We start from the raw sequence: 14062 nt of genomic DNA, 5'->3' as shown, positions 1-14062 counted from the left end.
TTCAAAGCTCATTAACACAGGACGTGCATGCTTGGAACATGTAGCATCTTTTTCAGAGACACTTGTGAAGGCGGGCCATTGCAAGAAGCTCAGAAATCGTTGTTTTTGATATCCAGGGAGCTTTTCATCTTTTTCTGCTGCAACACCACATGAGAGGATTAGGGAAGTTAATGAATTATCCTCACAGGGGCCAAGACAGTGTGTGCAAGCTGCACTATCCCACGTCTCATAACATGGAGCTGTTTGAATTTATTGAACTGAGGGCTGAATTTTCCCACACTGATCTGACCCAGTTCAAGATTATACCCCGTCCCCTTTCTCTGCAATCAAGATGACAATGTGAAAGTCTTCTTAATCTTTATAAGTCAGAAATATCATTAAACTTTACCTAAAGTGAAAGTTGACTGCATAGTGTAATGTTCACACTGGCCTCACTACTTACTCTACAAGTTATCTGCAGCTATCTACAATAGTTTCTGGGATCAACTCAGTGCCTTTAAGTGTGTGTGTGTGTGTGTGTGTGTGTGTGTGTGTGTGTGTGTGTGTGTTGGTGGGGGCTGGAGTCAGTGGATCCCCTGGGTAACTAATGTTGGAGATTGTATGCTCCTGAACTTCTGTTAAGTGAAAACAGTCCACAAAAGTGAAGTATCGCTTTAAGATGTCACCCCTCGCTACTGGCGTCTGTTTGCTCAACCCCCAGAGACAGCCCAGTATCAAATGCACCAGCACAAATGATAATAACACAGCAAGACCTTTCTATTTTTCCAAATTAGGTTGAGCCTTAGATCGGTACCCTTGAGGCCAACACATAGCCTTTAATTCTTCCCCGAAGATTTTTCCCTTCAGTTTTCTATCATATAAAGCAAATATCAAAAATGTGATTTGAATCCTGGAAAAATTAAAGCTGAAGGGCACCAGAAGGAGGAAGAGTGTAGCACACTGGGTGACAACACACCTCCTCACTCGCCTCACTCTTGTACAGGCATCGATTGAGTCTGTTTAGCTCACTGTCAGCTGGCTAGAGCACGAGGCAAACCCTGGAGAGCCTGTGCCCAGAGTCAGTGAGTGGCAGACCAAACTGCCCCCGAGGTTAATTGTCTCCCTCGAGTGACTCCAGCACCCCCTCTTTAATGGGTCAACCCATAAAATGTTGTATTTCTGAACAGCAATGGGAAAAAATGTATCCTCTCATGGGCCTTTTTTATCTCATTGTTCCCGTCCTCAAGAGCTAGACTCGGATGTGGCTGGGCTTAAAAACACTTAACATCCTGGACTTGAATAACAAAAGAAACATCTCCAACAGGCTTAGGCTGATAGTAATATACCTGCTTCTTGTTTCCTGTGGTTTGTATGCTGTTACCACAAGTACATTTTCTTGGTAATAAGTAGATGGTGCTCACTAAAAGGTTAGAGCAGTAGTTTGTGAGAAAAGATAAATATCAGGGAAGCCTGGGAATGTCATGGTAAAATCTGGGATTCTTTTTTTTCTCCAGTTTAACTGCTTAGGTATAAGCCTATTCACTTTGTTTTGGAGGGTCAAAAAGTTTGATACTACTCTTACGTCTGTGCATTAAGTCCAAGGCCTGAATCAAAGTATGATTAGCCTAACTTAGCATAAACACAAGGCGTAGTTTTTATGCCAGTGCTGTTTTCACGCCATTGTGTTAACTGTAATTACAAATGACCAGGGGGGAAAACTATTCATGTCAGCATCTGATTTATAATCCTGAATCAGAGATGTGGGGAATTTCTGTCACTGATGATATCTCCCGCTTGGTGGAAGAACTACAACATCAAAAAACTGTTGGGCAATGGTGGTTTCTGATTTCACAAAAACATAACAACAAGAGTAGCCATGTTATCTATCTGGTGGGACTATAAGGTTAGCAGTGGGACTAAAGCTAAAGCCTTAATGCATACACAATTTGGGGTGTTTTTCTGACAACACTGTGTCAATGCAGCATAGACTACAGAACAGCTACCTTTACGATGTCCAAAGTTTAAAAGTGTGCACTTTACAATCACTCCTATGAAGCTCACTAATTAACAGCTTGTATTCCATTTGTTTAAGATCTACAATCAAGGTGCTCATGAAGGAAGTATTTTGTTGCAGCTACAGCATAGTATACAGTACAGTATAAGCCTATCTTATGTATCTTTTGAGAGAAAACAATGACAATAAGAGACAATGTGTCTACGCCGCAGCTACAAGCTTTAAGAGCACACACAAATATATAGTATTAAAGTGAAGCAAGTGTTACTGGAAAACACAATGTGCACTTAAACACTCGACTGGATAAATAAAGGTTAAAAACATACAAAAAGAAAATGTGAGGTAAATACTATTCCATAATGAAGCCTGGCTTTGCAGTGTCGACACATTTTACAAAGCTCCACCATCTATCAGTTTCAATCACCAGTGATTCCCCTTGCCACACTGAATCAGAGGTACCTGCAAATGAAATCTTTAAACATCTTAAATCTTTAAAAACTAATTTACTTAATGTCTTACCATTCCCGATTAAAAGCTCTGTCTGCAATTATATTAGGCTAGCGATTACCAAGTTCCATGATTTACTCTGCAGCTGTGTAGTCAGTGTTTCAGTGTGTGTTTATGCGTTTTTCTTATGTTCCCATATTCATGCAAGTTATGCAAAAAGTGAAGCACTATAAAAAACATATTTTCAATATATATATATATATATATATATATATATATATATATATATATATATATATATATTGTGTGTGTGTGGTGTGTGTGTGTGTGTGTGTATGTGTTTGGTGGATGTCTTGAGAAAAACAAGAGCGTGAGAGATGATGTTATTGGCCAGTGTTCAGAATGCCTTTCTTGCATCTCTGTCGTTTGTTGGAAGATAATCTTGCCATCGATTCCTAAAAATGCTTGAAAATGAAATGAGTGTCTCTCATCCCACTTAATCAAGAGAGCATATTGATCAGGTTTGTAATGAAGGATGATTTAGATAGGGTGGAGAAGAATAGTCCAGGGTATCATATCATGACAAGAAGTAATAGGATGTCTTTATCTGGAGATTCCTGGATATCAGTAAGAGCAAGCTTTCTATATCTTCATAATGGAAAACTGCATCGCCGTCTCATTATCTAATGTTCTCTGCTTAAAGGGATATTCTAAATATAATACACTGTAAAATTTGTTTCTGCATCATGGTCTTGATATTTCCTACATTTTCTGAAACAGGATGCTCAATAATAGCATAATATTATTTTCTGTGGAAAGGTTTCATTTAATCTGGAGATGGATAGGCAATAACAAAGTTCTGTGAGTGACTTAACATAACCAGAGCCACAATCTTTCCATAACCTTAACCAAAGTGTTTTTGTTGCCTGAACCCAACCACAGACAGGACTCCGGATGTGAACCCCAGTCTCTGGTGTGACAGCCATGCACTCTGTATGCCTGTCATCCACCCCAGCCACCTCCTGACCTGTATGCTGCCTTTATGTTGCCTAAACATGTTGAAAAATTTAAGCTAAAGGGTTACCCAGTGTGGTCAAAAGTGATGTCAAGAGGTCCTGACTAAAGCACCTATATGTGAATACTAAAGAGTGAGAATGTGTTACTATGTAACTCCACACAGCCAGGAATATCAAATGAAAGTTTTTTATGTGCTACTGACTGCAACACAATGCATTTTTCATGGCGAGAACGTCTGAAAACGGGGCTGTTATGTCCCTTTTTTTAAACAATATTGTGTCTCCTCCCTCTCAGGGATAAACACTGTTGATGTCCAGACAGCCCGTCTTATCAACTTGCCTCTGTATGTTATTACATTTCATATTTTCATATGAGATAAATGCTTTTCAGGTTTAGCCCAGACTTGAAGAAGGAATCTATTTTATGTACCCAGGTATGTATTCATATATTCAATATTATTATGTGTAAAACAAAAATTCTATGTAAAGAATTTCAAGGTAAGGTAAACCAGATGGAGAGGGAGATTGGTGTGTTTGTTTTTGGCCAAGGTTATCACAGATGAACCTGTCTCCTAGAAATTACGTTTATATGGGCTACAATTAATCTGCAAACAGGGAATACATTTTGACAGAAACATGATTGTGATCAGATTACATTTTCTGTTAAAAGACATTTTTGTATGTTTTGGTATTGCTACGTAGTTTGTGTTTGCATTAACAGCTAGTCTGAGAGAAATGTAGCAACATCAGCATCAAACTTCATTCCTTTAATCATCAAATGCTGTGGAAAGCAACAGCAATATAAACTCTTGTCTCTGTGTTCTACTGGAGTTAGCGCGCTAACAGCTTGCCCTGGTACATCTCATCACTTTCTGATAGCGACTCACTGTAGCCGCCAAACCACCCTGAAGACGTAGCACTGCTCAGAGGATGTGGTATCACTTCTTGTCTTCTAAACACAATGATGGCTGTAAACTGTTGTCAAGCTACAACCACCACCTTCCACTCCCAGCAAGAAACCATGTTTGGTTGCAAAGAAAATTTACTAATAACCCCTTTAAGTGAATGAGGATATGTTGCTAATCTCTGTATTTAACAAGTTGCAACTATGTTGATACTGAAAGTGTCAGTAAAAGTGTTGCAGACAATGTGCTTGTTTTCTACCAAAATCTTTCAGTACAATATCCATTAGATAGTGACAGTATTATTAAACTGTTTTATGGTTATGTGTAGACACTCACAGCACATAGTTGAAGTTAGGGAAAATTGTAATCTGGTTTAATACAGAAAAAGTTCAAAGTGATTTAAGATGCAATGTGGTTATTTACATTTAACCTAAACAGCAATCTTTTCCTAACATTATCCAAAATGATTTTGCTGCGTGAATTGAACCATAGACAGGATGTCAATATGAACTCCCCATCTACTTGGCAACTCTGCTGACATTAATAAATGTAGCACTTGATTTATTAAAAAAAAAAAAAAAACAAAACTTATATGTGAATTTAATTTCAAGGTAACAAGGTTGTTAAAGGAGAGATTCAATGTAACCTAGGGTTATGTGCCAGGGCCATGAGTTGAACAAGTTGAACCTGTAACCTTGTGGTCAGCTAATTTTATCTGCTGAGCTACTCAGAACAGTCTAATGCCGCGCTGCAAGCATGACATGAAGAGAGTAGAGTTCTTGGCAACGGTAGTAAAGTGAGTGACGTTCCTCTAAGAAAAGAGGGTTATGAATTCGCCTACTTTCTGTTTGTGTCCAAGAGCCTGTTACATGTCCTTGTATGCACACAGTTAGCACACACACACAAAGTTTAAATCTGTAATGCACTTCCCATAAAGGCCAAAAGAGCCCAATCGCACCTAATGGTGGTGTGTTAAAACACAGTTAGCGCCTCCAGAGGTCCATATACTGCCCAGAGTGCATTGACCAGTGTGACTGCGTCCAGAAGGGCACTGTGTTGTGATCAAAAGACAGCAGTGAGGCCAGTGGGGATGCGAGACCAGAACCAGCTCTCATAATGGCTGTGAGACATCCATTTGAGCATTTTTAATATGTGTATCCTATTAGGCAGTTTAAGTGCTTTTTGATAATTGTGCTTTGTACTTTTACAGCACTTCAGTCTATTCCCAGTTCAATTTTCTCTTTTATCGGACGTTTGAAATATTGATCTCTGACAGATAAAAGCAAACACCATAATCTCACTCGGGTGAGCTGGTGAGTGAGTGAGCACGCAGTGTGAGGGGAATACACGGGGGATCAGTCGCCCCTCCAACCCCTCTCTGTTTTATTACCTTTATTCGTCAACAGAATTTGCTTACTGCTCTGGGATGTTTATGTAGAGCACCTGCACACTGATGGTTGGTTGATATGACCATCTCTCTCAGTGACCCCCTCCTCCCCCCACCTTGAATCTCTCTGCCAGCTCACTGGTCTCCTCCCCTTCCATCAACCCCCCATGACATTTTGCAAAATGCAGCACAGGGGCTCCCGAGGTGCTTCCGATGATTGCCGTTGCTTAAACTGCTGTCAGTGCTGTCAAGATAACAGTGATTTATCTCTATAGCACTTTATGGAAGTTAGGGTTTTCTGTTAACCTGAGCACTGAAATGCTGCTTGGTGCTGGCTTCCAGTCACATTAACCTGAATCAATCACATCTTGATTTTTCCATAAAAGAAAACCCCTCTGTAAATAACACTCAAGCTATTGGTGCATTGAATACACTAAGCCCAATAGCAGCCCTGCTGAGCTCTGGTTGATGCGCAGATATCATTGTTACCTGTTTCCAATATCCTCATGCCAACAGAGGGATTTCATGCTTTGACTTGTGCGTATAATTTCTTCAAATGGGGCAGCACTTAATACCAGTACTGTCAAAAGATGCACACTGAACCTATGGTGTAAAGCAGAAAGCCATGAGTTTGAAATCACAATCTTGCAGAGGTGAAACAATAATGCACACTGATTGTGTATGAAACAGTTTATTCTTTGTTCTGAGCTAAATCTGTTCACTTTTAGATGGCAGGTTCCTCTCGAGATAATAGAAAGGGCTGTTTTGATGTTTAAAGCATTGCTAATCTCCTAAAGCCTTAGGCTACTCATCCCACCGCATATTTGCGGGCCTGTCAGTTTGAGTGGGGATGCAAGAGGATGGTCCTCTGAGCAAATGAATTTTTTTTTTTTTCGCCTGTTTTTCCTTTTTAGCTTTGCGGACACTATTTGAGATTTACTGCAAACATTTGACCACCGGCCTGGTGTATTGACTGCGTTTGACAAACGTAATCCTTTTCTTCTTTCCAGTCACTTCCATTCTGCGATCAATCAGAGCATCAATGCCCTGTAGACTGCTATGAAGTGCAGACGCAGTGTTCGATCATGAGCCAGGCACCTTGTGGACTTTCACTATAATATAGTGATTGATTCATCTTCAAAGATATCTTAAGTGGTTGGCAGGGCACGGTATATAATGCCTTTTGTTGACTGCAGCCCTTTTCTTTTACCCAGCTTGCAATCCTTTAAAAAAGCAACACAAGCACACACACACACACACACACACACACATCAAAACTTAACCCAAGACAAATACACTGCTTTTTGATGTGATTCATTCCCGCTCAACCCTTGAATTTCTCTTGTGGGACAGAACTTTGATTTGAAAAATGATAAAGTGTCAAGCAGTGTACAAACAGAAGATGCACTTTGAATGTCTTTGGATTTTACCATCACTTTCCTGTTTGAAAATTGCAAACTCGAACCTGAATAGCAATTGAACACTGTTCCAGATTAATCTGGCTGTAACCCTGTACTTTAAGGGAAAGTTGCAGTAGAGCTATATTTTGACCAAACACAGACTAAGGCCAAATAATAGACTTTAAAGTTTCAGGGGAGACCAGACCAAACCCATAGGTCTGCAGTACCTTTTATGTCCATTTGAGTGTGTGTTTGGGTTTGGTTTACCTATTTCAGTTGTGATACTCTTGATCATCACTGTGACCTGCAGTTTAATGCCACAGTCATGTTACCTGAGACCAAAGAGCTGCTGTTATTATGTATCTTATTCACCTATTGACAGTCAGTGGAGTGAGAAGTGAGGATAGAGAATATGTTTTGTGGCAGGATCCAGAGGTTCAGGTAAAGGGTCACAAACCTGCTTTTTGTCATCAAATATCAGTAAGATCAGCGTATTGAAAAGCCTGATCCTGAGAAAATGAAAACAGCACTGAGCTCACACACTATAGTGAGCACTTGTTCTCTTACAGATATATTAATGTTTGTCTGGACGAGGTGTGTTTGAGTGTGTGTGTGTGTGTGTGTGTGTGTGAGTGTGTGTGTGCTGGGGTGATTGGGAGGGTGATGGGGGAGGGAGAACAGTTGCATTTCAGAAGTATTAAAGGAAGTGTAGTAATTACAGCAGAGGCAGTGTCAGTGACCTCTAGATTGCACTATCTTGTCTCCTTTGTGCCTGCCTTTGCAGGCCGCCTCATTGAGTGAAATTGTATCTTTTCACTTTGGCTCTCTTAAAAATGTGCATGGTATTGGGAGCCAGTGAGGCGTGATTTTTTTTTTTTTTTTTTTTAGGTCTTTTCTCCACTCCTCCACCCCTCCCTCCAGCCTCCCCCAGCTGCCCCTCTCCTCCGTCCCCACTGTCTTACTGGGAGGTATTTCATGAACAGCTGGGTCCCGGGAGAGGAGAGGTTAGTGAAAGAGGCGCACTGTGTATAATTCAATGATTATCAGGTGTGTGCATGTGTTTATATGTGTGTGTGTGTGTGTGTGTGTGTGTGTGTGTGTGTGTGTGTGTGTGTGTGTGTGTGGCCCTCCCCCTCTATTGGCAGGTGTCAGGTGACGGGCAGGCCATGTCACTGGCTGTCAGCTGGCTTTCTATTGGAGCAGTCACACTGTTCACAACATTACCATAAGCTGATGAGGACAGCTCGAGCCCGTCTCAGCACACACACACTGATCTGTAGCTCCGATGTCACACGGGCGACTCAGACGGTGTTGACTCCAAAGCACCTAAATCTGAAAACCCATCTTTTCTTTTTGGCTCTGTTTTGGGCTTCCATGTACTCTTAGCTAACATTTATCGTCACAGAAGCAGATTTTATCCAGAGTGAACTTTGAAAGCACTGGCATCATGTTCTGGTGTGAAAACCTCAACTGTTCAAAGAGGCTGATGTATGATTGTCAGCTTCTCATGGGTGAGAACTTATAACTCTATTTCCTGTTGTCTCCTACAATCTGTAAACATTTGGTTTGTGTCTTAATGCGGATAACACAATATAGGTCCTGTCATCGCCATAGTTTTGTTTATTCTGTCAGACAACTATAGAGGTGCAAAATATTAAGCAGCAGAACAGAGATGACTCATTTCGTTCACTCAAATACCTCTTTTATAATTTGGTGGTCAACAGGAACAGTAAGCTATGTCAAAAAAATGTATGTTTGGATTTTACATAACACAAAAGTAGAAAAATCAGTTAGTTTATTAACAGAAAATTCATCATTTAACAATTTTGAAAATCAATTTTAAGCAAAAACTGCCAAACATTCTCTAATTTCAGCTTCTCCAGTGTGAGGATTTCTCAAACTGAATATCTTTGAGGTTTGGACTGCTGGTCAGAGAAAACAAGGTGTTGTGAAGTTGTTACCTTAAACTGTTTTATAGATATTTAGTGGATTAATCAGTTGATCAAGAAAGTAGTCAGCAGATTAAATTATTAATGAAAATAATACTTAGTTACAGTCCTAGCTGAGACCAAGAATAGTATCCAACCATTTTTGTAAATGAGATCCTTTTTTTTCCAACAAAACTCCTCACTGGAGGATGACAGTGATGCTGCTATTGCCAACTGCAATAAACAAAACAAGAAGAAGAATAATGTTTTTACCTACATATGTCAAACAGTGGTGTGAACAGAACCACATTTGACACATAAATATCATGTTACTCATATTTTTAAATGTGTCCTACTGACCTCACAAAAAGGTGCCACTTAAACACTTATAATGCATTTATCATTGTTATGTCATAAAGTACATGAATATCATTTATCATGTTAAAGATCAGAACTTTAGCAGTTCTGTATATTATCTTTTGTATATTTAATCTGATCTTCTTTGAGTCAAGAAATGTCAATAATGAGGTATGACACCCTGCATTAGTGCTACCTTTAGCATGCTAATTGCTATTCTCCTCCTCGGTGGGGATCCTGTTTTAGATGAACGGGACATATAAACTCTGCTGCTGTTCGTGACTGTGCTGTCAGCATGCTGGGCCATGGGGAGGGGTGGCGAGCAAACACCAACACTAGCCAAGACACCTACCTCTGCTCTTTTCATTTCTCCTCTTTTCTTTTCTTCCGCTACATTGGTGTAAGACCGGATTCTCCATCGCTGTGTGCTGAAATAACCACCAAAGACAAGGTAATGTCACAAACATTCACACTTAGAAGGAAACAGGAATCAGCTGACATTATCCACAAACTTTATCTTTTATGGTAAGTTTGAATTTCATGACATGTCAAACACAAAATCTGTATATTGTGATCAAAATGTTGTACAGTGAATCTGAAATGAATGGAACACAATTTAAATCCTCAGAAAAAAATCTATTTTCTAAATACTCATCAAAGCATGGTTTTAAATGTCCACCATAGTCTGTTACAGGAGCACAATCTCTCAGCAAGGATGATTAAGGACATAAGACACCTTTGTAGGTAAATGGCACACACACAAAATAATTAGTTTTAAATAAAGTTTTAAAGGGGGCATGGCAGCTGTGATCGATAGAATTAGCTGTGTTAAAATATATAAAAAAGTGAATCAATTCTAATAAAATGAGCTGAAACTGACAAGAAAGCCTCCACCTCCTCCACTCACCTACAGATAGATAGATAGATAGATAGATAGATAGATAGATAGATAGATAGATAGATAGATAGATAGATAGATAGACACAAGGTCCAAGTCAGAGATCACTATTAACAATTATTAATTGCCGGGGTCCAGCTTATAAAAAGAGCAGCAATGGAAAAGAGAACAATGAAGAAGAAGACAGAAGGGAGTAGATATAAAACTAAGACAAACCCATAGCAATTTTTTACACGATTAATATAAAATTCTGTACTGATATGTTGTTCCATGAAAAACAATGATAAATAGTTTTTCAAGAACATTTTACTACAAAAGTGTATTCATAATTAACGTTTTTCCACAGACTTGGTTATTTAACTCAAATCTTTAATAATAAAAAAAGTACAATATAGCGTTTGTAGAGAGTGTACTGTTAAATGGTGTGCAAAGTGATGAATGTGTTCCATCTTGTCACGGTGTTTATCCAGCGCTTACCACCAGGACCACTCTACATACCTGTGCTAACCTCCACACTGTAAGCATGTCTCCCTCTCTTAACTCTCAAGCACCTGTTAAACTCTGAGGACACTTGAGTGCATGACTGTGTTCTCTAAAAAGTCTTGAAACAGCCTGGGAAAGCACAGTGTCTTTGTGTGCAGAGTCACCAGAAATTTTTATGTTGTTGATGGGAATCTGGACATTAAAGCTCTGTTACATTCATTTAATGTCTATAATGAGACACTTAATGGCATATATATTATTGTAAGAGTAACTGTAAAGTTAAAAGCCTTTTCTGTGTAAAATACAACATTGTGGTCATATTATAATTCAGTTCCATCATACATAGGTTTTACATTTCACTGAAACATTAAAAGTCTGTAACCTTTTGTATCTAGTTTACATGTGCATAGTACAGACCTACCAGGATCTGCACATAGAGGTCGAGTTACATAAGGCTTGTTTGATTTAATCTACATTCATGGAATAAATGTTCATGGAAACTGAATGAACTCTACTCTTTTTCGTCACACTAAAACTTGTGACTTTGTTTAACCGGAGTTCAAATTCATGCAGAAAGGGACAAACATTCATTAGCATGTGAACCCTAAACCTTGTAAGAGCCTCAGCTTCTTCACAAAAAAAAGATTAATCTTTTTATGTAATCATTAATATCCTAATATATAATCACATATGATGCAGTGTGGAGTTTACTGGAGTTACTGGGAAATCTATGTTGTAAAAGTGTACTGATCTGCAGTATACCAAAAGCCCTGTCAGATTATTTTCCTTGCACATAGTAAATTGGGATGTTTGACATGAACGCTAGTTAAGACAAATGTATGTATGTAATATACTTTCTATTAAGTTTTACCCAGAACAGGTCATATTCTACCCAAGTCTGGATGCACCATTTCTAATAAACAGGTTCAACTTTTGTTTAAAGCTATCTTTCTGTGTGTATATCTGTGTTTTGTACACATGCAAGTACTTTAAAACACACAAACATGTACAAACTGGATGTGTTTGTGTATCTATACAAGTTCTGTCTGATGACAGTTTGTGATCTGGAGCACAGCGCCCCACAGTGGCCCAGCCTGGGACAGGTTCACTCTCTCTCACCTTTCCCAGCACCTTGGTCCTCCGAAATGCATGCGCCTCTGCTCTGAGGTGGACAGCACATTTACATTAAGCTGCAACCACTTTGCGCCTGTGATCATCAACACTGTTTATCATTTGATCAGCTATGATTGATGCTGTGTTAATACAAATTTAACTTAGCGTATTTTCCCTGCCAAGGGACCCATGAAGAGGTTCAATTACAGAGCAATCTCATTAATTCGAGAGCTTGTTACGGAGAGAGGACAGCAGGCTTTTTTTAATTCTGGAATGCAGATGTGTAAGGGACATAATTAGTAGATAAGAGTCCTAATTGGATCCTGCTGTGTGGCTGCAGAGGGTGTAGCCCTCGCTATGTTTTACAAGTTCCACAGTGTGGAAGTACACTTTTTTTATAACCTGCTCACACACGCACCATCCGTCACACACAAAGTGGGAGGGGAGTCCTCGCTCCCTGGTACTGTTAGTGAAAGATCATCACTGCAGACATATGACACTTGGCAAACTATTCCTTTGGTTGTGTGATTTGGTTAAACCGAGTGAAGCATTTGTATGTATATGAATATTTTAGCATTTAATTAAAGTATAATGTGCTTAAAGGTCGAGCATGCCAAATAATAGGCCACCTATTTTAGAGGTTGGTTAAGTTAGGTGGACATGTTTTTTTGGTTGACAAAGAATGCAGGGTGAAAAACATCAAACAACCTGTGTGCCTGCTTCACAGCACTGTCGTAATGTTTTTATGACACAGGTTCTTTTTTCCGGCCTTGTCTCCAGGCCATGTAAAATGTCAGAGAGGTGGAGGACTGAGCGAGCCCACAGGGCTGCTCCACAGAGGCATATCAAAAAGCCGACCACCCCCTGGTCCAGCACATACAGCCAGCTTCATTGCCCTCGTTAGATGGCTGTGTTATTTAAGCATGCCTGTGTCTTGGCCTCTGTGGGGACACCTGCTATGTAGAAATGGGCAAGGCAATACAACCGCCCTTCATTCTCTATTCTCTGAGGGCAGATACGAGCCTGACAGTACTCATCATGGTGGTCCACCCACGTCTGGAACTCCCACGCTCACCTCCCCTTCTGTTCAGAGTGAGCGCTGTGAAGCAGACTGAAGGCGCAGCCCTAGCAGTGGCACAGCAGGACTGGGAGGCAGGAGCACGGGGGAGGAGGCGGCACCTGGGTGTGGGTGAAGGGGGAGGGTGAAGGGGGTCCGCCCCAGCTGTGCCCATCTGAGGGGAAAAGCAGCCCAGAGGAAGCTCCATTAGTTCCAGGGCGGCCTGCGCCCTGAGTGGCCGATGGCAGCAGCAGAGCAGAAACACACTCTCCCTCACTTCCAGCATCAGCAACCCTCCACACTCAATTACTTCTTTGGGAAAGAGGTCTGTGGACAATGAACACAGCCTCTGGAGCACTGATTTATACTTACACAAGTTTCTTCTTGTTCTCAGTGAAATAAGCTTTTGGAAAAAGTGCACAGGAATTTTACCTGTGTCTTGTTTCTAGTGTGGTCAAGGCCCTGAGAGCCATTTACTCTGTGTTTCCCTTTGTTGTAGGCCGCTGACTGTGAACAGTGTCAAGCTTGTTCTTTGTTCCAAGTATTGTCTCACTGAGAAAGCAATCAGTCGAGGAAGTCTTACCACATGTCACGTCTACACAACATGGACTGAACTTTTACCACGACATTGCCTGGTGTTTTACAGTGTAACACCTGTGTAACAAAGCTGATCCAGTATCAGTATAAATGTATTAAGTGTGAAGCAGCTCTATAATGCTATTTTGTCTGAGCATTTGAACTGCTGGGGAACAAAAGTTGTCCAGCACACTTTTATAGAGAAGGATTGTGTTCACATCAAAGCCAGACATGCTCTCAGGAGCTCCTCCCCACCCTGAGTGCTCCACCAGAGGTTGATTCATTCACATCAGGGTGTTTCTTCAGTCAAAATTAAACAGAAATGTCTGTACTCTGAAAGATGAGCCTCTCACTTCTCATTTTATCCCAGTGTAGAACAACCAGGGAGGAAAAAGAACAACAGAAAGGGCCAACAGGCAAACGAGGCCTCACTTGCCTGCTCACCCATATCTCTGTTAATTACAAATGTAGTTTATCTCTTACACCATCAGCCCTGACAGTC

The sequence above is a fragment of the Trachinotus anak genome, unplaced genomic scaffold (genome assembly GCF_046630095.1).
Source record: "Trachinotus anak isolate AG129_WGS33_773 ecotype Australia unplaced genomic scaffold, CSIRO_AGI_Tana_v1 ptg000011l, whole genome shotgun sequence".
Lineage (NCBI taxonomy): Eukaryota > Metazoa > Chordata > Actinopteri > Carangiformes > Carangidae > Trachinotus > Trachinotus anak.
This window is presented reverse-complemented; position numbering follows the sequence as displayed.